Source organism: Elephantulus edwardii, unplaced genomic scaffold, assembly GCF_000299155.1.
Source record: "Elephantulus edwardii isolate Elephantulus edwardi_28Jun2011 unplaced genomic scaffold, EleEdw1.0 scaffold00167, whole genome shotgun sequence".
Taxonomy (NCBI): Eukaryota; Metazoa; Chordata; class Mammalia; order Macroscelidea; family Macroscelididae; genus Elephantulus; species Elephantulus edwardii.
In genome coordinates this window covers 3,709,489-3,714,416 of record NW_006399917.1, presented here as the reverse complement: position 1 = coordinate 3,714,416, position 4,928 = coordinate 3,709,489, and positions in this window count along the sequence as shown.

Here is a 4,928-nt window from a genome sequence, read left to right as displayed (position 1 = left end):
TTGGGAGGAGACAAATCTACAACAATGAATGAATCGAAATCCAAAGCCTCTGTAAATTTTCACTGAAATTAATAACAAATTTAAATTTTTTAAAAAAGAATTAAGTTAGAGTAAGGATGGCAATGGATTTATAACTGCTCAAGCTAATAACACTATATCATGGCATAGAGGAGGAATAGTGGAAATGACTCGATGGCACATAATAGCAACGTATCTCCAAAGATAGTTCCAACTGTCCAGCCTTGATCTGGGATATGCTGTGCCTGGATAGGAGTGGACTATTGTATTTCTGAGCCATTCAGTTTCTGGTAGGATGCTGAGAAACTGACCTCCAGGTACTCTGAGAATGGTTTCAGCAGCATTAACAATTACTCCCAAGTGCAAAGAACATGTGTCAGCACTTTCTATGTGAAAAATTAAAGAACAAGTGGTAAAAGGAAAACTCTTTACAAATGAGTCTTTTTTTTTTTAGTGCAATCATTATGCCACTTCTTATGAATTGTCTGAACCATTTCAGAAAGTATTACATAATCAAGAACCAATGGTAATCAAGAATAAACTGCTAGATGCACTGGAAGTATTGTAAAAATATAAGTCCCCAGGAATTGGTGGAGCACCAATTGACATGTTTCAACAAGCAGATGAAGTCATGCTAACTAACCTGTGCCAAGAAATGTGGAAAACAACAACTTGGCCAAATGTCAGGAAAAGTTACATATTTATTTCTGTTTAAAAGTGACCTAAAAGAATGTGGAGATTATCACATGTAATCAAAATCTTACTGAAGCTAGTAAAAACTGCCTATAACAGTACATTGAAAATTGTCAAAAATTCAAACTGAGTTCAGAAGAGGCTACAGAACCAGAGATTTCATTGTTGATGTCAGATGGATCTTGGCTGAAGGCAAGGAATACCGGCAAGATGCTTACTTGTATTTTACTAACTATGCAAAGACATTTGACTCTGTGGATTGTACTATATTGTAGCTAACATTGAGAAGAACTGGAATCTCAGAATACTTGTGTTCATGTGAAACCTATACACAATGACCAAGAAGCCGTTGTCGAAACTAAGCAAAGGACCCCTGCATGGTTTAAAGTGAAGAGAGGTATGTCTCAAGGTTGTATCTTTTCTCCACACCTTTTCAATCTGTATGCTCAGAAAATAATTTGAGAAGCTGGATTCAGTGAAGAAGGATGTAGCATCAGAATTCAGGGGAGACTCAACAACTTGCATTATGTAGACGACACAACCTTGCTTGCTGAAAGTGAAAAGAACTTGAAGTACTTGTCACAGAAGATCAAGGCTACAGTCTTCAACTTGGATTACATGTCAACATCAAGAAAACAAAAAATTCTCACCACTAGGTTAATAGGTAACATAATGAGAGATGGAGAAAAGATTGACATTGTCACCTACACCATTTTACTTGGGATCCACAATCTCCACCACTGTGTTGATCCACAGTGTCAATAGCAGCCAAGAAATCAAAAGATGTGCTGCATTGGAAAAATCTGCCCAAGACCTCTCCAAAGTTCTAAAGAGCAAGAATATGTGTTTAAAGACCAAAGTGCATAACCCAAGCCATGGTAGTTTAATCGCTTCCTAGGTACCTGAAAGTTGGACAGCAAATAAGGAAGACTGGAGAAGCGATAACTTTGAATTGTGCTGTTGATGCAGAGTTGTGAACATCGCATGGACTGCTAAAAGTATAAATAAATATCTTTGAGGAAATGCAACTAGACACTCCTTGTTGCTGTTGTTGTTAGATGCTATCGGGTCGTAGACGACTCATAGTGACCCAATGAATGAAAGACCTGAACACTTGAATAACTTTTGTCATTTCTCCACATTCATAGGGTTTCTGGAGGCCAAGGGTTTCATTTCGGAAGTGGATGCTACTCCTGCTTCCAAGCTTGTTTTAATCAGGAAGCTCCACCAAACACTGTCCACCATGGGTTACCATTATTGCATTTGACACAACAGTGTCACAGAGTTCAGCATCACAGCAACCACAAGTTACCTCTGTACAGCAAATGTACAGACCAGTGCTATACCACTTAAAAGAATGTTTGAACAAAAACAATTAAAACCAGGCCTGAGAGCTGCAGATTAAAATCACTCACCTTTGGCTTAGTAGCATCGCTTTCCATCCACTAGGCCAACAGAGCTCTCTCTATGTCATTGTTGTTGTTATTATTGTTAAGTGCTGTCGAGTTGTAGATGACTCATAGCAACCCTATGAATGAAAGATGTGAACACTTGTATAACTTCCATCAAGACTCTCCTTAGAAACAGAAATAGTGAAACTTGGTCTCACATTTTTTTGGACATGTTTTCAGGAGGGACCAGTCTTTGCAAAAAATCATCCTGCCAGGAAATCAAAGGAGGATCAAAGAAAGAAAAGGAGATCCTTAACAAGACCGATTGATACAGTGACTATAAAAATGGGCTTGCGGACATTGGAGAGCATGAGAACAGAGCCATATCTGTCATTCAGAGGGTCTCTGTGTTGTTGTATACCACCGAGTCGGAACTGACCTGTAGCTGACCCTCTGGCAGGTTTTCAGAGGTAGTTGATCACACAGGAGGAGATCGCCCATCTGTCTCTTACAGAGTAGCTAGTGGATTTGAACCGTGTGCCTTTGCAGTACAGCTTCAGGCCACCAATCACTGTAAGTAATGATCAATTCCATGGCACTTAACAACGTGGATTATCTTAGTTGCCTAATACTGCCTTAACAAATATACCACAAATGTCTGACTTTAACAAAAATGTACTCCCTTACACTTTAGAAGGCTAGAAATCCAAATTAGGGTGCCAGTTCTAGAGAAAAATCTGTTCTCTCTCTCTCCATTCTGAAGTTTTTGCTTCAACATTTCTGTAGGCCCAGCATTCCTTGAAGAGCTCCATATGTCTTGGTCTGGCCCATGTCAACTAGCTTCCTAGCTCTGGCATTTGAGTCTATGATGATACACTCCACTTCTGATAATTCTTTCTTGGACTGAAGTCTCCTTTTAGTTCTTTCCTAACCTTTTCTCCCTTGTGAGATCAAAGATGCTTCAGGTCACACCCTGGGGAAACTCATCTTACAAAGCATCAGGGTCTGATGGAATTGAGGAGTGTCACATTCTACCTCTATTCCTTTACAAGTTTATCATATCATGAGGGGTCATTACATACATGTATTTTGAGGGGAACACACATCAATCCACAACACAGAACAGTACATTTTCCTAGCTCCACTTTAAAACTCTTCAGTTTGAGGACTAAGGTGCGTCTGATTCAGGCCAGGATCTTTCCAATCATTTACTCTGCATCTGAGAACTGGACAATGAATAAGGATGACAGAAGAAGAATTGATGCCTTTGAACTGTGGTGCTGGATAAGAGTTCTGAATATCCCATGGACTGCTAAAAGAACACATAGATATGGCTTGGAGAAAGTGCAGCCAGAGTGCTCCTTGGAGGAAAAAATGATAAAGCTTTGCCTCACATACTTCAGTCATACTGGTAGAAGAGGCTATTCCTTGGAGAGGGACATAATACTGGGAAGTAGAGGGTTGGCGAAGGAGAGAAAACCCTCAATCAGGTGTATTGATGCAGTGGCTGCTGCAATGGGCTGTTGTGTGCCAGAGATTGTGAGGATGGCACAGGATGAGACAGTTTCAGATCCATTGTTCATAGGGTAGTTATGGGTTGTACTTGACCTAACAACAATAACAACATCGAAAGCTCTGGTGTCCTAGTGATAGGCAGCTACACTGCAATCCCAAAGACATGCATTTTGAATCCACAAGCAGCTCCCTGGGAAAAGAAAAAAGCAATCTCTTCTTGTGCCATAAACTGTTTCTGAAAACCCACTGGAGGGTCAACTGAGGGTCAGTTTCTACTTGACAGCATACAACAACAATTTGTAGCTAATGACAGCTAACAATCATAATTACTGAAGTTCTTTTGACACCTCTATCACATGCACATGTATTGTCACTTTGGCAGATGCACGAAAACAGCTACAGAGAATTACCAAATTAGGTCTCAGTGACTTTGTGTTGACTGTTGGCTCTTTGATCCAGCCACTGCAAGGAAAACCTTGGAATGGTCAATGTTTGGAAGAATTCATTGATTGTTCAAGAGATAAGGAGAACGATGCTGGGTGTAAGATATGGCAAAGATAGCTGTTTGGAAAGTCTAGACTTACCAGAGCACAGACTGTACCTTATTATCGTCTGAGGTTCAGAGACATATAAATATTATTTTAGGTTCAGTGACATAAATATTACCTTAGGTTAGGAGGCATTTCTGGGCATGAAAGAACAGCCAGTACATGACTGTAGTAAGTGGAGAGAGGACACAAGTTTCCTTTTAAGAAAGACAGTCAGGGCCTGAAATTTGATTAATCGTTCCAAAACAGTGATTGGTGGTCGTGGCAAGTTGTAAACTTCTAACTTCTTTAACATCCACCTGTCTGTCAGTCTGTCATACTGTAGTGGCTTGTGTATTTCAGAGATGCTAGAAGCTATGCCACTGGTATTTCAAATATCAGCAGAGCTATACATGGTAGATAGGTTTCAATGAATCGAATCTTCCAGACTAAAACAGATAAGGAAGAAAGACTTGACCTCTACTTCTAAAACTTAACCAATGAAAGCTATATGGATTAGAACAGAAGATTATTCTATAAGTGCTATACGATACACTCCCTAATTGGTTGTTGTTGTTGTTATTGTTATGTGCCATCGAGTCATTTGCAACTCATAGCGACCCTATGCACAACAGCCCTAAACCCTGCTCTATCCTGTGCCAATCACATCGCCTCTGACACACCCATCCCGATTACCCCAGTCACTGAATCGATCCATCTCATAGAGGGTCTTCCCCTCCTGCGCTGTCCCTCTACTCTACCCAGCATGATGTCCCTCTCCAAA